Source organism: Protopterus annectens, chromosome 5.part0, assembly GCF_019279795.1.
Source record: "Protopterus annectens isolate FY-2018-M chromosome 5.part0, PAN1.0, whole genome shotgun sequence".
In the NCBI taxonomy this organism is placed as follows: domain Eukaryota; kingdom Metazoa; phylum Chordata; order Ceratodontiformes; family Protopteridae; genus Protopterus; species Protopterus annectens.
Window position 1 is genome coordinate 1,015,567,240 of NC_056735.1, and position 26,901 is coordinate 1,015,594,140.

The window sequence follows — 26,901 nt, forward strand, 5'->3', positions numbered from 1 at the left end:
TAACTAGGTGAACAGACTACAGTATGCACAGTCCCCTTCTACACACTGTTCAGCAGATGGCCATGGGCCTGGCACAAGTTGTCTGTTGCTCTGATGCCCCTTTGGAAGATGCCTGTGCCAGCTGTGTAGTCGATTATGTTGTCCAGTTTGCAGTCATCTGCATCTCTGGACAGCCACAGTTCATCCGTGTTGGCCTGTACCTCCAATAAATATGTACCTAACAAGAGGGTCCCAGGACTGAGCCTTCTGGGACACATCCTGGAACTGTTATGGGGTGTGGCATGGCTCCAGCAATGCTAAACATGTGTGTTCTGTTCATGAGCCACTGTGCAATCCATCTAGTGACATACGGGCTCATATTCAGGATGGTGAGCTTGCCCAGAATGGCCAAGTGTGGTATTGTTGCCAAGGCGTTTGCAAAGGCCCAGGTAGGCTGTGTGAACCCCTTCCCTCGGCAATGGCCTTGGTGACTGTAGCAAAGGAATCAACCCCGTTACACCCGGTAGTGCTGGGTGCCCCAGTAGCCCTAAACCAGGCATCTGTTACTGCACACATATCGATGTTTCCTGCAAAGGAGTTTTGGGTGCATGCATGAGGAGGATTAGACACCTGGCGTTGTGCAGCATTGCTCTTAGTGTCGTAACCCTTGTGATACCTATGAAGGTGGGTTTGTCATGTGAGCCCTGCCTAACATAGCCACTATGGGGGTAGCAAGAGGCTTTGCCAATATCTGATAGGCCAGGGGTGACAGGTGCAGGCTGTCCCTAGCAAAGCAGGTAGTCCAACAGGGGATGGATGTGCGAAGGTGTAGTGCCTGTGACTACCTAGCAGTAGCATACATGACTGCTCACGTGGACACATGTCAGGCAGGTCATATGCACAGTGTCACAGTCAATGTACATGTAAACAGGTCAAACAGTAGCAACCTCTCAAGTGGGACACGGCCATACATACAGTAGGCTACACAGATGGCACTAGGAGTCCACAGAAGCCCTATAACCATGCATTGCAGGTGTGATCGGTATTCCAGGGTAATTGCAAGCAAACATGCATGCAAACAAAGGTACAGTGAACAGTGCTCCATGTACTCCATTGTACAACAAACAAGCTGTACCAGTTCCATAAGGTAACACTGCACATATGCAGGCTTATTCACATGTAAATGGAAACACACTGGTCAGATGGCTAGGGTCCAGTCTCAGTGCACACAAGTGTATGGAACATGCATGTACCGTCAGGATGTACAATAACTGGATATAAAGCCATGTGCCCATCTGCAGTAATACACATGTCAAATAACAGACACCCATCCTTCTCACAGTGGTGCCATACTTAGTAGGATTTATGTTCCTGGCTTGCCACCACACTATCCCTGACATGTATGGGGACTCTCCCTCCCGTGACAGTTTGTTATGTGTGTTGGGGCTGTGTAGTATGGTAGGAGGTGTGTGCATGCAGTGCTAGTGTGCACCTATGTGTCCTGCACTAACTTGTGTAGTTATGCACACATATCAACGCCCTCACACATCTGCATTGCAGAGTCCAGTGTGGCCAACATGCCACTTGCAATTTACATGTCCATCATTGTGTGCTACTACAGTCATTACCCATCCCCTGTGCTACCTATGTATGTAGGCTGCTGTTGACATCATTACCAGTAGTATGCCAACATGTGCAGATGATACACTATGTTACTTACCATGGGTGTAGACAACAGGACATGACAATCACACAAATACTGCATCAGGCATGCTGTGATATACCCACAATGGAATCAGCACACAGTACTGTACAACACATGATACTATAACTACACATCTAGGTCACCCTGTGCATCAGTAACATGTTAACCTGTACCTGCACAGTTGTTACAGACTGCAGGAGGTGGCACAGTTTCATCATATGCACAGGGTGTGAACCTGGTATACCTGGGTCAGCCACCATACCACCAATTGACATGTATGTGTATGTGTGTTGGTGAGGGACAGCAGTGGGAGGTGGCGCAGCGTTGCTGCAGTGTGTGCGGTATGCGTTAGCCCTAGGTGTTGTTATATTGCATGTGTGTATGGATGCACACAGTTCCACCTCATGGCTGCCATTTACTGGTGTTTGTGGACAGCCACAGACTGTACCTGCCAGGCCATACAGATCAGTGTCTCTGGGCACGGACACGGTACCTGTGCCTTGCAGGGTGCTACGGACCGTATCCGGGACCAAACCAGACTGGGTACTGTCATCGAAGGGTGTTCGCTGACTGGACACAGAGCCCTGTCGTTCTGGCCAGAGCCACGCACGTGGTCTCCTGGGGCGGTCTGATGACAGCACAGAACCAGCATTGCTGGGGCTGCTGCTGGCACTACGGGGCCGCGGCCCTGTTGTCGCCCGCCCGACCGCCAGCTGCTGCTGTTGCTGGCATACAGCCACGCCGACGACGCAACCGCCCACCATCACCCTGGCTCATGGGCATGTAGTTGTTGAGACGGGTCTAAGATGTCCCCACAACGCCTGTCTACGACGCTGGTGAAATCACGGATGGCGGCCGCAATGTCACGCATACCGTCGGTCATGGCTGTGCGACATGCTGTCAGCTCCCTCAGACCCTGTCTGCGTACCGCTCCATACGCGGACTGTGCCTGCATGACAGTCCGGAACATAGCTGAGGTTGTAAGTCCTCTGTGGGCACGCCTGCCAGGGGCAGTACGCCCATGGATGCTCCACGAGAACCCCTGGACAACTGTCTGTGTGGTACCATGTGGGCCATGCCCATGGCTGCTGTGTGGGGAAGCATGTGCCGCAGGTACCACACTACCCTGGTCGATGCCCACTGTATGCTGTCCATCACCTAGGGACAGTGGTGTCAAGGGTGTAATGGCAGGATAACTGTGCATGGATGGTGTTGACAGCTGTGTACTGTAATTGCCTGACCAATGGCGGACCCTGGCATACCGCCCTGTGCCACTACAACAATGTCATCAGTAGCAGTACCCACGGCACCTGACTCAGTTTCCCTGCTAGATAACACCAGAGCAGCAACAGAACCTGCGGGAAGTAAACAGGAAACACAGTTTACAATGTCTTCACACTGCCAGCGATGCACACATGCACACATGCACAGGTGCACATGCACACATGCACACATGCACACATGCACACATGTACAGGTGCACACATGCACACATGCACACATGCACACATGCACAGGTGCACACATGCACACATGCACACATGCACACATGCACATGCACAGGTGCACACATGCACACATGCACACATGCACACATGCACACATGCACACATGCACAGGTGCACACATGCACACATGCACACATGTACAGGTGCACACATGCACACATGCACACATGCACAGGTGCACACATGCACACATGCACATGCACACATGCACACATGCACACATGCACAGGTGCACACATGCACACTTGCACACATGCACACGTGCACACAGTTTCACACAATTGAACAGTACTCAGTATGCGTGATATTGACACACAGACACAGACACACCTACATGTACACAGGCACCACTAAGTGTGCCAAAAGGTACTATTACTAACAACATCTTAACAGGTAAAGTAAATAGACACTCACCAGCATGGATAGGCTGCACTGCAGTGATACCAGAGGTCCTGCAGACAGGAGGAAACTAATGTTAGTGGGCACAACTGTGCCAATATTACGGAGTATGATACAGGTCAGGTGAATCACAGTCGCCTTTAAACGGTTTGCAGCTAATATTGCAGATATCACACTTGCACATTTAATACTATGGTTGCAGCTACAAACAAAGGACACACCACACACATGCATTAACTACCAGTGTACACAACAGTCAACTACACATGTGACATATTACCTGCACGTTCAGTGTCCTGCTGCTGTGCGGCTCCAGCCTCCATCATGACACATGTCTGCTGCTGTTGCTGTTGCAGGTGGACTGGAGCCACTACACTCAGGAGCAGTCCCTCCAGTCTGGTGAGTGGGGATGTAGCCACCCCACCACCTGTGGCGACCTGTTGCCTGTGGATATCTGATGCACGCTGGACATGTCTAATCAAATCACTGCAGTGATGTCGCATCTGCTCATATGTCCTATTATGCATGCCTATATCATTTACCCGCTGGACAAGGTCCTGCCACAGTGCAGCCCTCACCTGTTGATTCTGGCTGGTGCGGAAAAGAGTGTTGCATAGTCCCGCACCAGGCTCTGGTGTATCTCCCTCATCCTCAGCCACGGAGTAGGTTATGGTCTCGGTGGGCCATATACCTGGGAAAGAGAAACATGGTATCAGCAATCTATGTTGGCAGACCTTGGCACACATAATACACATGCTCCTTGACTGGCATAATAACACATATCACACATATGTGGCAGCTGTCTGTCCATTGGTCGATACATACGTAGATGGCCAGGCAGTGCTCGGCCATCAACTGTTGTACAGTACCTACCAGGCTACGACGACATACTACTGGACAGCAGCAGTCAGAACACCAATTCCGGTGAGGCACCTCCTCACTCTGTGTGTTTGTGTCTAGTACTGTATGGCGACATCGGCGACTACTGTGAGCTGACAACACCTGCTTGCCCTGGATATACATATCCCACCTCCACCACCAGCACAGATGGCTACAGTGCACAACATTACAGATACAGACGCTACACTTTGTAACACTGATATGGTGTCCTTACAGACCACTGGGCCAGTGTCAGAGACATCAGACAATGCTGACCCCTACACAATTGCTTTCTACAGACATCTCCAAGACCACATGGCTCATGCATTCTATATATGTCCAGGACACTGTCCACAAAGGACAGCATCCCGTCCGCCGACCACAGCCATATACTGATTGTATCACACTTGATGTAAGCTACCACGAGACAGAGCATCAGTCTCTGAAGGGAGGGTATGTCTGAGCAGCACTGGTAAGGATCTATTTCCCACCACACTGACCACATGGGCACGTTGAGTGGGACATCAAGCTGATACTGCAGATGACCAGGAGGCCTACCTGACCTATTTAGCCACCTGGTCAGGGACCATCCTCATGCCCATGGTTAGTACACTACACATATTACACCTACACCACAGCTAGACCACATTGTGGCGGACAGGGTCAGTGCAGGTGTCACCCCACCTCCCCTGTATTAAGGCATGGGTATCCCTGCTGACCCTAACCTCAATGCCATCACAGTTATCCAGGTGAGACACCTCAGGTGAGCAGACTACACGACATGGACGGACCTGTTGGTATCCCCAGTTGCATGCTACATACCCTCTGACAGGCGCTAAACACACATATACAGGTGCTATGTTACACTACCTGGACTACAGGGTATGTACCTGTACACTGGAGCACAGCACCAGTGGTTCCACTCCATGCAAGAGGCACCTCACCATACCAATACAATACAACACAATACATGACATTGTAATCCGACACTGTGCAATATGCTAATGCCCCTGTCTACAGCCGCATTGTTCTGCTAACCTGACAATTGTGACACATGTGGTGTGATGGTACCTGCTGCCGACACACAGTTACACAGGGTGACACATATGGCATATTACCTATCTCAGTGACATGCAGCAGGGTATGTGTGACATGTACACATGGGGAGTCTCGATCGTGAACACTGTGTGGTGTGTTGCAGGGTGTGTCCTGTCAGTGAGTCTGAACCCGCCTACACATGTGCACTAAATTGCAGTGGCACAGGCGACACAGCAGACAGGTGGGTCGTGGTATGGTGGCGGTGGTACACTGCCTGTTGGACATCTGTGATGGGTGTGACTCCATATGTGCATCTGGGGGTGGTAACCTGTACGCGGGTCGGCATACATGTACTCTATGGTGGTGACAGTCACTGTGCAATGGTACTGTGTTTGGGTGCATTGTCACCGTGTTGTACATGTCACTGTGTCCTTCTACATATCTGTTGCTGTCGTGGTGAGGTCCATACCATGGCATACACGCGGCTGTGGGGAGTACACTGACCTACATGTCCATGCCTGACCGACCATGTGGGTGGACACATACCATGTGCAGCTGTTCCAGGGATAGTGTGCCACTGTTACTTTCATTGGGGCCACTATTGTACACATGTCTGACCCTGCCCACCCCTGACACATGCAGTGGTGGGCGGACACTCATTTATATTGTGGTTACCTGTGTAGGTGGTCTGGACTGTGGTATGATACTCCGGATGTGACACTGCTGTTCACTCCGTGCCTTAGTCCCCAGGCACCAGTTGCAATACATCTGTACACATGTGCCTCACTCCAGCTCTGTATACATCTCTCTCACTCTCTCTATACATATATCTATGTATTAAGATATGTCTATATGTCTATGTCTGTATACATGTACATATGTGTGTATGCATTTGCACAGATATATATATTGCTGTACATATTCTGCTGTAGATGTGGGGCACAGAGGGGTGTGTGTACAGGGGGAAGGCTGTGTTGCAGGTCAGCATATACAATCACACCTGTAGGTGGTCAGATTAGTCTGTCTATGTATATGTATCTACATATTTCTACCTCTGCATGTGTGCATTACATAGTTATGTCGCTACAACATTTTATCAGCATCTGTCTATGTGGTCCTACATCTCTCTCTGTATGTCTGTATACATATGTGGATATCATATGTACACATGTACATATAGGATATCTACACATACATATGTTGACATGACTACATAGCCATATGTTGGACAGGTATGTCAGCATATATGTCTACCTTACTGTATACACACACTAACTTACTGCTAAGCATACATAGCTCTGTAATGTAATTAGTACATGGCAGTACAACCTACAATCAGACGACATATATATGTGCACATAGCTGCTGACACATACAACTGTATGTACAGCCTTCACTGATAGGTGCTGTATATCCCCTGCCCATTACACATCTTCATATACATATGGATACAGCCCAATAACACATATGGAGGGTTCACAGTATGTACACCTTGATAGTATTACTTTACAGTACCTGTGTTGGTCACAGCTGTGTCTGCGAATGTCTGTCTCACTGTCCTGCTGCTCAGGTTCACTGTTGCAGCTTCCAGGTAGCTGTTGCTGTGATTGCTGTCTGTCTGCTTATTGGCAGTATAGTTCTGGGTGTGGTTGTCCCTTTCACCCTCTCTCTCTCTCTCTCTCTCTCTCTCACTCTGTCTCTCTGTCTCTCTCTCTCTCCAGGTGCAATGTAATTATTGCATGCGTGGACATGGACTGCAGCATACTTTTGTAGGTATCTGCATATGCCCATGTGATGGCCTCTGCACCAATTGTTAGCCAGCATTTGCTAATTGCATGCAGCCTGTTGTGTACTGCTTGCAGTTCTCACTGTGATTGCAGAACTGTGCTATAAAAGGGTGTGTGGAAGGGGCGTAGCCCTTTCAGATGTTAATGGCAGGGACCATGCTGTTATGCTGTGGACAACATTCTGTGAGTGTAAAGGTTGGTATCTCTAATTTTACTCTGTGGGTTGTGGGTTAACATTCCTCCATTCATTTCTCCAGTTTCCTGTACTGACTGTGTATGTACACTAACAACTACTACTATTGTTGATGTGTGCATGTGTGTGTGTGTGTTTCCTTTCACCTTGCTTGCATTCTGTTGCTACGCCTTCGATAGTTGCCCTTCACTGTCAGTACTGGTGTGCCTGCTAGGTGTCTTGACTGTTGTGTGCTGCTGTAGCTTTCTATTTCCCATGTACATTCACACCCTGGAATGCTTGCTATATCTGCTAGGGTGTTACAGCATGCAGTGTGGTCTGGCCATGGTGTGGGCCTTGACATCTATTAGCATATGTGGGTATGCTGCTGAGCAGGCCCCAGAGGCTTTCAGGTTCACCGTTATGTGCCTCATGGAATGGTACTTATCAGTGGTGTGCACCCAGTAATATGTCTGGTATGCTGCAGGTGTGACTGTGGGTTAGCATGAGCATAGGTATTACTACACCTTTCTGCCATGCGAAAGTGGTGAATACTCGGAACCCATAGTTGCCATTGCATGTGTTACACCTTTCTGCCTACTGTTTGTACATTTCACATGTGGTCTGTGGAGCATCCCTGTACGACATTCACTGTTGCTATGTCTAGGGTCTTAGCTATTCAAATATGGTGGTGTTGTATTGGCCATGTGTACAGATATTTGCAGGCTGTCCACATGTCTGCCTCATAATTCGGTCATCATCTCATGCACACCTTTATCTGGCAGGTCATTCTGGCCTCAAGTCGGGATATGGTGACAAACATTCATGTTCCAGACTGCACTTTGCAAACATCCCACAAGGTGTAGACCCTGTTACTTTCTGAACTGTCTGCATTTGTTGTAACTTCATTTGTACTGTGTCCCTGGTTTTGGCCCTTTGCTCCACATATGTTATTACTTGGTCCCGATGTGTTCCTGTAAGGGGTTGTGGGGTATGGGCAGTGCTTATCCTGCTGTGAGTATGTGTGTGTCTTGCAAGGTGCTATTGTGACATTATTACCTAGTAGCTTCCAGCTAGCATGGCTGTTTCTGTTCACACACTACTATTATGGAAATCCACCAGTTTTGTTTGTGAGTCTAAATGTCATGCTTTGTGTACTACACAGCTATATTCCCTTTACATTCATTCCTACTGTTAAATGATAATTACTCTAGCACAGTGTTTCTATGTAAGAGTCATGGCTTAGTGGTAAGTCATGCAGACTATAGTTGCCAAGGTCCGGGGTTTGCGACTCGCAGTGGGATTTTATTTTGCTTTTGAACTGAGTACAGGACCTGTCAATCAAAGTGACTAAGGCACTTTTAAGCAGTTGTAACCGGTTAGCGCTGGTTTGCTGAGCTCACGCATGCGCACTGGCGGTTAGCTCACAAGACACAAGCCAAGACACCCGCGCTATTTTCTTTGAAAGAAAAGAAAACGGGGAGACAGGAAAGTTGTGAAAAAGGGTTCACAAAGAGGGTAAGACAGTAGGGAAACAAGCTTGGGATGTGCAGGAGGGCTGTAGGTAAGGCCCATAGCTGCCCATTTCTTCAGCAGCAACAGCTGTGCATATGTATATAATTTGGTGTGACATTTGAAACCTTCCACCACTGAGAGAGGTGTCAGGACAACAATAATACCTGTTGTACAGCCAATTGGAATTGATGGGTTCCATGTCCAGTGGACATGTGTGCGGAATGGGCAGCTATGTATGGGGCGAATTTTTGTGGGTACAGAGTGCCCTTTTTTTTTTTTTTTTCAGGTGAGAGTGGTATGTCAGGTGAAGGTAGTCGGTACAGCTGGGGAGGTAGGTTGGGTAGGTTAACAGACAAGACAAACAAGACGATACAGGGGCAGTGTATGACACGTGTGGGGGTTACACAAATGACGGGACGGAGGTTGGGATGTCCAGAGCCCATGAGCCCACAGATGGCAACAGTGGAACTGATATCCCCACCCATAGGCAGTTGCCACTGTTCCTTCACTGCCCAGGACGGGCTGTGCTGGGGCTGTGTAGGCGGGCAACGGGCAAGCCCGTTAGTTGCGCCACCCGTGCCTCGAGCTGGCGTAGGGGCTCGAGGACAGAGTCCCGAATCTCCCCACGCACTACAGTCCGGACGCTACGGAGGGTGAGTGGTGGATCTCCTCCGGCCACACTTGCAGAGGGGGCGAGCCCCGTCCCCTGCAGCTTCCACCCGCAGGTGGCACAGGGCCACCGGAGGAGGGTCCGACTCGGCACTAGTGCCAGGTGCACTCGCCAGCTGAGGTGGGAGAGGTGGGTCCGCCGGAACCCGCCTTCCCTGTCGCTTCTATGTTTTGCATTATGTCATTACAGTTTGGGTTAGTGACATATAGAAACCATTCACAGTTAGTTTTAACAGCATGCATTAGTATTCCCATTAACCACACACCCAGTTATTCACACCATTGAACAGCATGCAAAGCACATGCATAATTTCAACAGTAATACACAGTCCAACAACATGCAGGGTTGGTTGATGGCAACAGGCCATCAGGTGTGGATGTATGAACGGGCGGATGCATCAACAGACATGCAAATATATATGACCCAACAGGACAGATGTCCAGGGGTGGTAATTGTGATTGCACATACCATTTTCCCGTGGAATGGGTTATAGATGGTTAGAGGGTGGGGTAAATCAGACATATTATTAACACCTTCAGATACACCCACATATGCTGTACATTTCTAATAGCTACAGTTATATACACACTACTGTTCTGACTACAGTGTCCTATATATTAACTGCCTAACCTTGCAGATGGGACTGTTACTGCAACATAAGTCTACATTTTATTGCTGTTCATACACAAGGCATATCGAAATTTGTGCAGATACATCTCCTGTTGACTGTTAGTTCTATAACTGTGGACAGGTGTGGATGTTTAGAATATCGGACAGTCATCCTATCTGCATATTTCAGACTGGGAGCAGCATATACAGATTTTGGTGTACACATTCCACATGCAGCAACACTTTGAACAGATGTTTCTGTTTGATTTTGGGTCTCACATGCATTTAATTATGTCCTGACTGCAGTATACTTTATTCAGAGGTTATTACTACTGTAGTGCTGTATTCCTGACACTTTCTCACACTCTCTCACTTACTTTCATTTTACTATTCAAACTGGTACTTCTAGGCTTTATTAACATGTTTTAACAGAATTATTGCAGGTTTTTCCAGCACTCTCACTTCTGTCATGTTTCAGGGTTTCCACATGTATTCATCTCACACAGGTGGATTCCTCCTCTTCTGCAGCTATGCTCTACCTGCTGCTGTTTGTGTACTAATGTCTTACAGGCAGTGCAGTTTTATTTACAAATATGTGTTGGACAGTCTCATGATTAGTTTCATCTTACAGGCTGGGAACTGTTGTATTCAGGCAATACTTGCATAAACATTCACACTCTGTGAGTTGCAAATTTAATTCCTTCCTGGATACACTGCACTCTTATGCTAACTGTCATACATTTCTACATATTTACAGTTACTAGTTGTGGATTACTGACCTGCCTGGTGGCGCAACCACACCAGCCTATCAGCATAGGCTCTGCGGTTCGCAGAACGGACACCTGCAGCTGTAATATAAATGAAGTAATATTGGAATACACATCTCCATGATTTCAGGTAGTTTAACTTTCTACAGACATAATTAATTTATACTTACTCAGTGGTGGGGCGCTGGGTGATTGCCGGGCCTCCTGGATCCAACGGTTCAGTTGGTCCTGCTTACGTCTCTTCAGGTCCGCATGGTGGTGACGGACCTGCTCACCTGTCCTAGGAATTCCTGTGGCACTGGTGAGTTCATGAGCCAACTGGTCCCACGCCTCAGCCTTGTACGCGGGCCAAAGGACCTGGCCCTGCATGAGTTGGGCCTCATGGTTATGGACTAGGAGCCAGGCCATGTACCTGGACTCCTCAACACCCCACCTCTGCGCCGGAAGTTTACTACCCTCACCTACACCTGACATTCTAACTGCAGGTCTGTTCTACAATCGTTTATGCTGTGTATTCCGCCTATGGGGCTTATATAGTCCGCTTTTCCCCGCATATCTGTGATTGGCCAGTTTGGAATTGTATCAACTTCACTAAACCTGCATTGTCATGCTGTTGTTTGTATTCATTCCTATATATGAGCTGAGATAGCATTTCTATGACCTGCTGTCATGGCTTAGTGGTTCTGTACCTTGACTTTGGTGTATAGTATCCTGGGTTCGAACCTGGCCACTGCTTTTTATTTTTCAGGACTGTCTAGACATGTTGAAGGGTGTGTCTGTGTAAAGGCATTTTGGATACGGCTTGCTCAACGTTGACCGTCTGTTAGCTCGTTTGCGCGGTGCGCACCTCCGCGCAAACGGGGTAGGCCAGTTTAACACTGATTTGGCTATTAGCACACATATGCCGCTTAGCTGAATTAGGGGCACATATATTTAGCGTGGTAAACCACTGCTCGGCTACAGGCACTCATTTTGCAACGGTTAAACCTCTGCTTATTTACGGCCACATAATCTCACTCTGTTGAACTGTAGCTCAGCTATGGGCATATCTGGCAGTTTATATGAATTTTTTGGCTCACATTTATTCAATCAAAATAGGCTATTACATTGCATTTTACATATATTCTGGTTTTATGTGTACATATAAGTGTCAGGGACTTGTTTCCTGCTTATTTTCAGAAAAAAAAAAAATGTGTTGTGGGGGCTCGAACCATGTATGCCTGCTTTGCAGCCAGCATCTCTACCGCTTCGCTATTGCTTCCTGGCTTATTTTGCATATGTAGTTCTTATATGCTTTCCCACTGACTGCTAACTGTAGCTGCGCTTACGGCACGCCAGCATAAATGAGCACACTCACGGTTAAACATCTTTACAATTTAAAAAAAAAATGACATGTACATTTATATTTCTTTTATGTTTAATAGTCTGTGGGGGCATGTGTTGTGTTGTGTTTATTCACATTTGCGTGGACTCTGTTGTGGGTGTGTACTTTGGACACTTGTTGACTTCTGGGGGCGTGTCCGCTTGCAGGGCTCAGCCTACGGACACGCCCCCTACTGTCTTACACGGCCGTGTTCGACTTGGGTGTGATTCAGCATGCTCTCATGAATATGCAGAGCATGCTGACATCACTCAGTTTAACTGCAGCCTCCGTGTAAGAGTTATAACTCTTACACGGAGGCTTTGTGAATCCTGGGGTATATCTTATTAAAATAAACATATTTCCCAAAATATTATACTTAATACAAAATTTTTCATTGCCACCTCCCAAATATATTATTCAAAGATACAATAAACTAATTTTAAATTTTCTATGCTTTCCAAATAAACCCCGTATAGCCTTAAATAAACATTTGCCAGATTGGGAAGATGGTGGAATTAATTTACCGGATATTGATTTATATATTACCTCATCTGTTATTAAAAACATAACACTATGGTTAAATAATTCATACACACCTATATGGAAACAAGCCCATGAGCAGATTTACATAGAAATCAATTATAATCACATACAAGACAACTTAACAGTAATACCATCACCCCTTATATGGATGTTAAAAGATTATTTTTAGGGAAAAGAAATAATATTAATAAATTGCCATCAAACTATGTAAGCTCTACACTTTCAGTGTTCAGAACATATATAAACAAAATACCAAATATTAATTCTTGGATTTTTCTTATTTTCCCTATAGCTTTTACACCAAATATTCTAGATACATTCCAAATATCTAAAATAAATATACTTAAAGAAGAAACATTACTCTTTTGGCATCAACTTATAGAGAAAGGGAAAATTCTAACAAAGGAACAGATAATTTATAATTATAATATAAATAAAGACAATTGGCTGTTTTTACAAAATCTAAGGCATTTTCTTATAAATAAAATAGAACAAATGCAACCTTCAGTTAGACATGAAGCTCCAAAACTCATTGAATACCTTATTCTTATCACAAAACAGCCTTATCAGGGTACAGGTTATTTGTCTAATATCTATAAAATTGTTAAAAACAAAAACTATCATGAAAAATCATACTGGGATTATTATACTTTAATAAACAACCACCCTCCAGTAGAAGAAGAGAAAAGTAATATTCTAAAATCTTCCAAATTTTCTACATTATCAAAATACTGGCAATTATTCACTTGGAGATATCTACATAGAAGTTTCTATACACCACATAGGTTAGCCAAAATGTATTCTATTGAAGATCAATGTTGGAGATGCCATACCAAGATAAAAGCAGATTGGCAGCATGTTTTTTATGAATGTATATGTCTCAATATGTACTGGAAATCCATTAATTATTTTTTTTCAGACTGTTTATAATGATAATTTTCAATTAACAAAGTCTTTAATTTTATTCAACTCTCCTATTCCAAACTGTGTACCAAAAAGACACTAAAATTCTATGGTCACTATTGGCAATTTCACGTAAAATCATAACTATACACTGGAAAAATGAGGCTTCCACGCTCAAGGAATTTGAGACTTTAACAACAACAGTTGCTCACATGGAAATATTAACAGTGAAGAACAGAACTAAAAGATCTACTTCTTACTATTACTCTTGGATGAAAGTACTGGAAATACTTGAAAATATCGAAGAAGATATATCATCTTATGTTTCTAACTTTATATAATATAGAATTTCAATGTTATTTGCATAGACACCAATGTAAATAGTTATATAATGGTTTGAAGTTAGTAATGTTTTAGAATTGTAAATATGTTATTTATCTTTATTTCATGTAATGTTTAAGACATCTTATTTGAAATAATAAAAAAAAAAATATTTAGTGAAAAAAAGAATCACTAGAAGGGGCCAGTAGAGAAAGGACAAATGAGAATGTGAAAGAGGGAGTAGAGGAAGTGCAGGAAGTTAGTGACAATGAAGAAGGCGAAATATTAGACCTAGCTTTATTGAGCTTGGAGCTCTATTTAGCAGACACGAAACCAGAAGTTACACTCTTGGTGGAAGGGAGGGAGGTCAAATTTTTGTGCGACTCAGGGGCATCACGGACTCTGATACACCACTCCAAATTGCCAGAAAACCCAGAGTCACCTGATTACATACTGGTCAAAGCAGCTAACGGACAGCTGTATCGGGAGCCTCTCTCCCGTAACATTGCAATAACTGATCCAGTTTCAGGATTGACACAAAAAAGCAAAATTGTAGTTTCTGCAAAATGCCCAGTAAATCTCTTAGGCAGGGATCTCATGCACCTATTTGGTATAGCAGTAGTCCCAACCATGCAGGGTATGGAAGTACAGCGACAGACTAACACCTTTGTGGTGCAATCGGGGGGGTGAAATGTCTTATTGGTACAGCCAGGACTTGGTTACGACTGGTCCAGGGACTGTGACCAAGGAACTAATGAACGTAGCCATCAGCAAGTTTCCCTCCCTTGACCTTGATAAGCAACACTTGTTGCACTGTCCCCTGTATTTTTGTAGCACACCAGGACCTGATAAGGAATATGAGAAAGAATTATTTGAAAATCATATGAATAGATTGGTATTGCGTAATTTGTACTGGGATGCAGAAGGGAATAGTGTAGCCAGCTGTTCACTGAAGAGTTTTTCACTCTTTATAAATCTAATCGATTACCATATGTTAGCTTAACCAAAAACAAATAATATAAAATGGGCAGACCTAGGGGAGAAAGTCACGAGATGGGAGAAACAAACAGAACTGGAACTGTCAGGACAAGGAATACAAGTGCAAAAATTTAATTGGGTAACTCAGACCAACCCAGCTGTGCACTTACATTCTTGCGAAGACAGCTGATGGATACTCCTACTAAAGGAGGAAGAAAACGCCTTGCGAGATATACCAGAGACTCTCTGGTCGACAGGAAAATCAGATGTAGGACTTATTCGTACAGCAGGGCCAGTTACTATCACACCAAAGTCAGCATTCAGACCACAAAAGAGACAGTATCCCTTAAGAAAAGATGCAGAGACAGGGATAAAGCCTATTATAGTAGCATTACTTAAAGGAGGGATACTAGTGGAATCTCCTGATTCACCATGTAACACACCCTTATTTTCAGTTAAAAAAGCCAATGGAGAATGGCGTATGGTCCAGGATTTACAAGCAGTAAATGACGCAGTAATACCAAGGGCACCCATAGTGCCAGATCCACACACCATGTTAAATGATTTAAAACCTCAACAAAAGTATTTTTCTGTGGTAGACATTAGCAACGCATTCTTTTCGATACCGATACACCCTGATAGCCAGTATTGGTTTGCATTTACATTTCAGGGAAAAAGATACACATATACGCACCTACCACAGGGATATTGTGAAAGTCCAATGATATTCTCACAAGAAATGGCAAGCAACTTGGCGGGATTCAACCCACCAAAATGTAGTCAGGTTTTACTTTATGTTGATGACATTTTGTTGGCGGCCCCCACCCTGCAGGATTGCAGGGAAGATACCATAGCACTTCTACGATTTTTAGCCACTGAGGGACATAAGGTAAACAAAGACAAACTGCAGCTCTGGAAAAAACAGGTTAAATACCTAGGATATGTAATATCCAAGGAAGGTAGAACACTAGATGAGGACAGAAAAGTAGCAATTTTGCAAGCACCAAAACCCACTACCAAGAAGGAAATGATGTCCTTCCTGGGTACAACTAATTTTTGTCGAAGCTGGATTCCAAACTATGCCTTGGAATCTGCACCCTTAACTGACCTCATATATAAGACGCCTATGGCAGCGCAGGATTTGTTACAATGGACACCAGAGGCAGAATCTGCCTTTTGTAAACTAAAGCAATTAATAGCGTCCTCACTAGTTCTGGGACTGCCAAAGTATCATAAGCGTTTTTTCCAGACTGTAGATTGCAAGAAGGGTTATATGACATCAGTACTAACATAACAGCATAGGGATAAGCAACTCTCCATTGCTTACTATTCATCACAACTAGGCCCAGTGGCACGGTCCTTACCCCACAGTGTACAAGCCATAGTCGCAGCAGCGATGGCAGTACAGGCTTCAGCCTCAGTAGTCTTGTTCCACCCTCTCACATTGAGAGTACCCCATGCAGTCACAATCATTTTACTGCAAGAAAAGGTTGCATATCTTTCTGCTGCTAGGCATCTTTCTTGCATGACTATATTATTGAGCCAACCTCATATGACAATTGAACGATGCACAACTTTGAACCCTTCTACTCTGCTCCCGACTCCTGCAGATGGCACGCCGCACCGCTGCCTGCAGGTAATCGAGCAAAAGACATTACCTAGAAAAGACCTCACAGATGTTCCCTTGGATGATGCCAAGGTAACATACTATGTGGATGGCTCATGCAAGAGGGGTCCTGCAGGACAGAACCTAGTAGGATATGCAGTAGTTTCTAATACTGAGGTTATAGAAGCAAAATCCTTACCGCACAATTTATCTGCACAAGCAGCAGAACTGATTGCCCTAACACGAGCATGTACCTTAGCAAAGGGTAAATGTGTAAACATTTTTACGGATAGCCAGTACGCTTTCTCCACTGTACATGCATTTGCACAACAGTGGAAAAAATGGGGAATGACAACATCTACTGGCAAACCTATAAATCATGCACAGTTTATTTTATATCTTTTAGAATCTATTCAATTACCTCAGAAAGTGGCCATTTGCAAATGTGCAGCTTACACCAAGCAACAAGATAGGATTTCAAAAGGTAATGCAAGAGCTGATACAGCTGTGAAACAAGCAGCCACAGAAGTATTTCTTTTAAATGAGGAATTACAACCCTCTGAAACTCTAAATCTAGATATGTTAAAAACAATACAGACACTCACTACGCGAGTTGAAAAACAACGATGGATAAAACGAGGAGCAATCCTCAAAAAGGGGCTGTACATCTCTAAAGAAGGAAAACCGATACTACCCTCTAATTTGTTTTGCTATGCGGCATTGTTGAGCCATGGGCAGTGCCATGTCTCAAAAGGAGGGATGATACAGCTGGTGAACCAGGTGTTCACAACGTACGGATTTACAAACTACTCTAAAACATTTTGTTTAATGTGTCAGATTTGTAATAAACATCATGCACAAGGGGCGATAAAGCCCAACTCCCACACCACCATATCCATTTCACACTATCTGTATGGATTTCATAGAATTGAACAAATGTGAGAATAAGAAGTATTGCCTTGTCATTATAGATATGTTTTCCAGGTGGGTGGAAGCTTTTCCAACCAAAAATCCAGATGCAGCTACAGTGGCAAAAGTACTTGTCAAGGAAATTATTCCTAGGTTTGGCATTCCGGAGAGAATCTATAGTGACAATGGTGCACACTTTGTAAATCAAACCATACAGCAGTTGAGCAAGTATTTTGGTATTTCTTTAAAAAATCATTGTGCATATCATCCGCAGTCTGCAGGGCTGGTTGAAAGGCATAATGGTATACTGAAAAGCAAATTGAGGAAATTAATAGCTGAGACAGGGAAAAATTGGTTATATTGTTTACCCCTGGCACTGTTGAACATGAGAACTGTTCCTACAGCAAAAGGACTGACTCCTTTTGAAAAACTGTTTGGAAGGGCTTATTATACACCCCAGTGGAAACCTCTCATGTCATCAGACCAGGAAGCTGATTTTACACTAGCTGAATATATGAAAAAGTTGTTGAATTCTAAACATCTGTTCCAGTCTAATTTTGTTTCAGACCAAAAACGAACTGAAACATCGGAAGTGACAGTGACGCCAGGAGACTGGGTATGGATTAAAATCGTGAAGTGAAAGAACCGGGCATCGCCGAGGTGGGAAGGTCCCTACCAGGTGCTTCTTTTGACATGTACTGCAGTCAAGATAGCAGAACAAGCTTCATGGATACACCTGACGCACTGCAAGCTGGTAAAAAACTTCGAGTTGGACAAAGATCTTGCCTCTCCATCGGGACTTTAAGCACAAAAGTCTGGCTACAAAGGGGGGTTAGATCAATAGGAACTGATCCATCTCAAATCCAGTGAAACAATCATCGGTGCTTAAGGTCCTATAAGGGCAGAGAGTAAGATCACGTGTCCTAAGTGAAGATGACGGAATCAAGTAAGATGCAAATACACTTACTTGGAAGAACCAGAGAAAACGGAAATGCAGAACAACCGTTTCCACAGAAGTATTACATGACCATCCTGTTGACCGTATTGGTAACAATAATCTTTTTATTATGGCCATTTCTTTTCTCAGTCATGCAAGTAAAGTTAAATAAGCGTGCAGAATGGCACCCAAACTTCAATACCTACCAGGCAATCAAATATGTGTATGCTGAAACCTTTAATGTCTCGAATTGCTGGATCTGCACAGCTCTACCAACAGCATATGGGGGGTTACTGCTAACTTCAGTTCCCCTAGGGGCTAATAAGACCTGGGAAAACCTAATTCATGATACATCAAATGTCACATCAGAAGATAAAGTAGCATTGCACTTGTCTATTCATCAGAAGGGAACCGTGTGTTTTTATAAGAATGATACAGTAAAGGTGGGATGGAGCTATTGCAATGTAACAGTTCCCTATAGATGCTGCACTAAATCTAATAACGAATTCTATTGCAACACGAGCTATGATTCATTTGTTGAACTGATGCATAGGACAACCGAAGAAGTAAAACATGATTCTGTCCTCTACAAACAACTGTTCATAATTGACAGAAAAATGTTTCATACAGGACAAGGGTATGTTTATAGTAAAGTTACTACTAAAGTGGAAGATTGTTACTTTATATGCGGAAGAAAAGCATATAAATGGCTACCTGAAAACTGGTCCGGTAGTTGTTTTTTGGGGTACCTGGTTCCGGCCATATGACACACAGCAGTTTTACCTCAAGGGAAAATTTGGAATGTCTGAGAAATCAAGAAGCCTGTCAATCCATTGGGATGAATCAATGCACCTTGGAAATACCATCATAACTTAGGCCCTAAGAATAACAACGGACTGTCGCACATGGATCTGAGTGATACCGCCATATCATGGGCAGGCATATAACCAGCATATGGAGCAACAAAATCAATCTGGGAACTGAGAAAATTGCCTAAACTTCTCGAAATAATGAGTAATGCAACCTTTTCTGCCTTAGAATTAGTGACCGATGAACTGACTGCCATGAGAACAGTGGTGCTTCAAAATCGCATGGCTCTTGACTTCACCCTGGCAGTGAAAGGAGGTACATGCGCTTTAATCCAGGAGGAGTGCTGTTCATACATTCCAGACTACAGACATGAGATAGACAACCATCTTGAGGTAATTCAGCAGGTGTCGACCATGACCAAACCGGGAGCAAATCTATTGACGGACTTTTTTCAGAAATGGTTTGGGGGTTGGGGAAGCATCCTGATTGCCATCTGTGTAGGGATAGCCCTACTGATGGTGTGTGGGTGCTGCTGCATCCCCTGAATAAAAGGACTAGTTAAAAATTTTGTAGACATTTCAGTTTCAGAAACTTTGTACCAGGAAGCCGAACTCGAAGAATTACTCAAAACTGAAAAATGCTTTCATGAGTTTAAACTAAATGATTCTCTAACTGCAAATCCTGAGTAGGAAGAGGTTAAGGGAAGAAAGACTGTTTATGCTTGTTTTGAAAGTAGAATAAAGTATTAAAAGGGGGGAAATGTTAGAAAAATGTATAATAGCAATATGCATGCTTAGTGCATTCAAGGCTTAAAAGGGTTAATACATTTATTCTGTTCATGTTGTATGAATTTGCACAGCTACTAGAAACCTTAATAAGAGACACTTTATTCTGCTTATGCCATGAAAATATGTGCAGCTATTAGAAACTTTAATGAGACATTTTATTCTGCTTACGCCATGAGAAAATGTGCAGCTGCTAGAAGCCCTGATAAAGAGAACAATAGATGTTTGTAAAGCTTAAACCATAGTTAGCATTACTTGTACCAAAGCTAGAAATGCACCTTGAATCTAGACAAAATGTAACACATGTATTAGAACTGTACAATTGAAGTACTGAAGAACCAAGGAGGGCTAAAATAAGCCCAAGGCCAGGTTGTTTTTCTCAAATGTTTTTGCAAGACAGCAATAATTTGACCATGTCAGCAATAAGTCTGGTAACATTTTCTGTGCAATATACAGAAAGCTGTGTCTGACTACGTCAGCAGTAGATTGGTAACATTTTCTGTGTGACATGAAGAGAACTGTATAAGAATAACATACTAAACTCCAGAAAATTAGACAAACCTTGTACCTACATGCTTTGTCTCCTTGCTGCAAGTAATAAAGGGTGCCTTGCTTGAACCTAACGTGCATTGGTCTTTGAAGTTTTTCTTTTACACGTTTCATGCTTTCAAGTTCGATCGCATCTTCGATCATATAATAGAGAACCAAAAATTCCACCTCCCATAGAACAATCTCTACATATTAGGGGGTAAGTGCAGTGACTTTAGATTAAAAAAACACCCCTGGTTAAGGGTTGGAATCTAACTAGAAGATACTTTTTACAAAGGGTGTAGGAAGCCCATTCCTTACATTTTGTTTAGGGCTGTAACACTAAAGAAAATTGATTATGTCAAACCTCTTCCTTGCATGCAATTTATCAGTAAACCTTGCATAATGAAACCTTTTCTATTTAGTAGCATATATCATTAATGTTTCACATATAACCTCAACCTAATGTGTGTCCAGTTTCTTACACATGATAATGATGATATTTAATATAAAATTCAGTTGCATATGTAAGATGGGAACAGTACTTTTGTTATAATCATCATGATTCATCACATGTCCCAACTATGTATTTAGCACAATTATGTCTTGTGAAACATGTATGTAACATAATCCAACTTGTATTAATCAGCACATTGAACTGCATCTATCTGAAATATATTTACAAACAGAAACAATGACCTTTACATAGGAATACATTCCCAGAAATAAATACAAGCATACAAATGTACGCCCCAGGAAATTTCTATATGTCTAATTTCCATGCTGGAGCTGTAGTTCTCTTGTGGTAATGTCAGTTAATAAAGTAAGATGCAAATTTTGCATCCTTTATCCCATGGGTTCAATTCCCAGATGATACAATAATATTTCACATTGTCCAAGCCCCACTATGAGAATATGTCATAATTCATCTTTCTCCTTTCAAAGTGCAAGTGTTAAAATATGTTATTAAGATTTCCATTGTTGAATATTGGAACCCTGTGTTAACTGGTTGAGTGTCACACATGGCAAAGCACAATGCCATGTTTCATAACTTTAATGCTATATGACGTAAGTAGTACCAGTGTGTCTGCCCTGTCCCTCTGCTTTAAGTTGTGCAAATGCAGTTGGCAAGGGAGTGCATCTTTGTACACAAGCAGTTACCTGTATAATTTGAATTAGGTGCCAATTCCATACTTTGTTAGCTTGATCTTTGCAAACTTGGCTGGTGAGGGAAAAAATGCTGCTAAATTTAGAGCACAGTGATGGGATATTGAAGAGTCCAGGAAATTTGCAGCAGTTTTTGTGAAGTACTACAGTCATAGGCTGCTGCAGGGCCATTATACTGGGTTTCAATACAAGGCTGAGGCTTGGAATAGCTTAGGAAAGGCTGTGACCAATGCAACAGCCATTCCATATAATTGGGAACAGTATCATCACTACTACAGTGATCTGAAGAAGTACAAGCAGGACCTCCTTTGCTGATGGGAGGATAAATTTAGGAATGAGAACATCCCTCTAGTTGTGTAGGTAAAGTGATCCATAACCTGTCTATGATATGGCATTGATGATCTTTCCAGCCAACACAGGTACTCGTTATGCTTTCAGATGTATTTCTTTTCTTTCTGTACTGTACAGCTACAGAGGAAACAGCTGTGAAAAGTGAAGCACACCAGGAGAGATTAACTGACCTCAGAGGGGCATAGCATAAATATGACTCATGTACAAATTCAAGCCATAATATTATTTTCTCATTATACCTCAGCCTTCATCTCAAGCATGCACACCTTCCCCAATAACTCTTGCTGCTTGCATTAGACAATGAAAACACCAGCTTTGCTGTGTGTGGGTTCAGTACCCAGATGCAGCAATTACTTTTTATTACTGGATAAGTATTTGTAAAATATTAAGAGCAATATATTAAGAAGAATTGCATTTTGGTATTTGCAGTTATTAAATTAGAATGCATTTCTCCTATCTGTCATAGAGAAATAAAAGCTGCTATTTCTTATATCATAGCAGTGAGATTTGTTTATTTTATGACACATAAATACTTTCCATTATATATGGGCCCATATCTATACAGGAAGAATGCAGAGTCCCTCTAATCACAACTACGCAGGTAAAAGCTGCACTCTCTAAAGCCAAAAACACAGCATCCATGGGACCGGACAACATCCCAGGCTGCGTTTTACACGAACTTCAGAATGAACTGGCTCCCCACTTAAGCACCATGTTCAATAATAGCCTCGCATCAGGCTTTGTGCCCACTGAATGGTGCACAGCAACAGTTATCCCACTCCACAAAGGGGGCGCCACCACTGATCCTGGGAACTATCGACCTATTAGCCTGACGAGCCTGGTCTGCAAGGCCATGGAACGTATCATCATGGAACTCATAAACAAAGACATTGGTAACCTCCAAACTCTGGATCCCACCCAGTTCGGGTTTGTGAAAGGCAGCTCATACCTCCTGAATCTGATCGACTTCTTTAAGGCAGTCACCAAAGCCGTGGATGAGGGTAAGGTGGTTCACACAGCCTATCTTGACCTCGCCAAGGCTTTTGACACCATCCCCCATTCTGGAATTATAGCTAAACTCACTAAACTAGGTATAAATACCTACGTCACAAGATGGGTTGCCAACTGGCTCACTGACAGAACCCACACTGTAAAAGTTGCAGACTCCAAATCTGACCTCAAGGCAGCGATAAGTGGAGTGCCACAGGGTTCCTTCCTGGGACCTCTCCTATTTATCTACTTCTCTGAAGTACAGGCTAACACAGAAGGCCTCTGGCTGACAAAGTTCACAGATGACTGCAAACTAGGAGCCATAGTCAAGTCCCCAAATGATGTGGACATCCTACAGAAGAGCCTCACTGAGACAGATGCCTGGTGTCAGAGCCATGGCCTCAAGCTCAATGCCAAAAAGTGCAGTGTCATCCCCTTTGGTAAAAACTCTGTACCCATGAACTACCACATAGGCAGCAACCTACTTAACACTGAATGCGTGATAAGAGACGTTGGGGCCCAGATGGACAGTAGTCTCTCCTTTGATAGTCACATCGCCACAGTAGTCAGGAAGTCCTTCTATGTGGCACACCTCATCATAAAAGGGTTCTCATCCAGGAAAAAAAGAGGTCATTGTTCCCCTCTACTCGTCACTCATTAGACCCATTATAGAGTACAACGCCCCTTTTGGAATGTACCTCACAAGACATCTGCAGCAGCTATAAAGGCCACAGAAGTACCTCACAAAGAGGATTATTGGCCTCAAACAAATGCCCTACACTGACCACCTCAAAAAACTCCAGCTTTACTCCGTAGCATATCGCCTACTCCGAGGTGATCTCTGCCTAACATATAAAGCTATGTTGAACCCAGAACTGTTGGACATGCTACACCTAAAGAAATCCCAATCCCTCCAAGCTACATGCTCTAGGGACCTAAATCTTGTCACCACAATAAACAGGACACACTGGAGGGATAGATTCCTGTCCCAGAGACGTCTTATACTCTGGAACAAGCTACCCATCTATGTCAAGCAAAGTTCTTCATTAGCACTCTACAAGAAAAAATCTTGATGAGCGGATGGGAAATAGGAAATACACCCCGGGGATCACTTCTGTGTCTCTGCTGGACAGTGGCACAGGAAAATAACTTTCTTGGGTGGCGTAAGCCCTTGGGCCAATAGCCTTGTACCTACCTATGAACCTATGAACCTATGGATTTGGCAAATGTGTGAAATAGTAAACTGTCATAATTGTTTATGTATTGTCAGGCCAGGTGTCTTTAAAAAAATACAATACTGTGACATGCCATGTATCTAATTATGTCTTTTGTTTGCCTCCCCTCACACTATTTTTTTATTTTTATTTTTTTGGGAAGGGTTATAATGTATTAACAATCTATTGTTTGCATAACCTGCTACTGAAAAAATAATGATCAACAGCACAGAGAGGTACACCAACTATTGCTGCTCACCCTGCTTTATCTCCACAGATAGCAGCACAGATACCCACCACTTTGAGGTTACAACCTGTCAGTGTTGACTCCACAACCCCTGCCCTACCTGCTCCCAGTGTGTCAGGTAGACCCACCCTGGCTTTTAGTGCAGTGGTACCCGCTGGGAGCAGTAGTAGTGGAGGTGGTGATTTTATCACCTGGCAACAGCTGACAGAGCTGGTGGAGGATATAATGGAGCAGGACATTGATGCATGCATTGGCATGGTTGAAAAAGTCCTGCTTTGAATTGCAAAGATGATGCCATGTCTGGCACTGACCCAGACCGCTGCTGCAGGAGACCGTGACAACAGTTCTGAGAATGAGGACTAGATACTCACTGCTCTCAAGATGGACATGGACACACCTGCAATATCCCGTACCTATTCCCAATCATGGTGTCCCCAACCTTTTGTCTCCATCACATCTCTGCTTGTCTTGTTTGTCTGTGGATGCAACCTAACCTACCCTACCTACCTGACCCTGTCATTTTTAAGCACCTTTTCCAGCATTCCTCTCTCGCTTTTCAAAAAAAAAAAAAAGGGCACCTGTCCTAACGAAAAAATAAAATTACACCCCATACATAGCTCTCCTCTTCTCCTTTGTGTCACCTTGCCACAGTTGATCTGGTCCAAATGGCCATGCAACATTATTCTGTTTTGACACTGATCATTGTTGTAGTGACCTTGCAAAGTCATGAAATTGTATATACAATTGTACATTTACATTGTGAAGAAGTAGATAGCTATGTTTCTTCTCCATGACCATCCTGCAAATTCAGATATTCTTTCCCCTGTGTGCTACCCTCTGCTTGCCAACCCTATTTTCACCACTCTACTAACCAGTCCTTTTTCACATGTTTAATCTGGTCAAAACATATATTCACATACAACCCACATGGCTAGAAATTGCCCACAGAAAAGACTTCACATTAAATCCTTAGCATTTGTGCAGAGTTTAGCATAGTACAACAATGCTGAGTGACAGTAAATGCTGTTTTCCTTCTTATTAAAAAACATATGATTTTAATTTAATATGCAGTGGTCTGGTTACTTCCACACAAATGTGTTTAAATCCATGGCCCTTTGGGTAAACAGAGTAAAGGCAGACTAAAGGCAATACTGTGATACAGTTAATGTAACAGTTTTTAGGTTGCTGGATGTATTAAAGTAGTAGCTCATATGTGGAGTGTCATGTGCTCGATTAAAGCTGTAGGTCACTTTACTACTTCATGACATTTTTTATTCCTATCATCTGCTGAAATGCAAATGTCTGTATTTCTCTCCATATAAAACATTTCCATAACATAACATTGGAGTAGTGCAGCAATACATCAATTTCAAAAACATTGCAGCCCCAACAGGGAGACTTATTAAGTAAACCTTGTCCTTGTTAGGTATTTATGTTTATTTCACTCGTCTTCTCTTTTTTTATTTATAATAAGCACTTTATTTTACAGAGCTTGACAGATTAATGATGATTTAACAGTTAAGACTAAAACACCATACAAAAGTGTCTACATGTCCCACAAAACATATTGTTGCTCTTGTCTGGAACTGTCTCTATTTCTCCCTTTGTTTACCCCTTCTGTTTCAGTAAGTTGATACTGTGCTTCAGTAATGACATTTTAATATTATAAAGTGATAATTCCTTTGTGGTTTGATGAACTAATGTTCACTTGTGTAAAAAAAGTTTTGAATTTGAAGGGTTCTATCCAGCCATTAGATTAGTGTTATTGTCTGTTTTTGGTACACTATTTTATGCGTACCTGTTGGCTACATATTATGAGCCACCATTATCCTTCTTCTGTCATAACCTACTTTGTCCCTACCTCCACTTCATCATGTTGATGCATCCTCGCCCTTCTACATCATTTAACTCCCACCTCTGCATCTACGTAATGTCTGTTGCCAGGCACTAAATGCAACTAAGGTTGGATGTAAGTGCACACCTTATGGCAATAGAGTGTGATTTTATGGCCTTCAGCTGCATTATTCTGTGCCACTGTGCTAAGCTATGTTTAGTCAGTTTAATGTATTTTTTAACAAGCAGTGCTTTTTCTTCTCCTCCTGCCATATCCATACCTCTCCTTCTCTTCATTTGCAATGAAGATAAACTGCGATTCATCTTAGAAAAAGACCCAAAATCATGGGAGCAGAACCTAGTATTTAATGCTGGCAAGATGCTAACA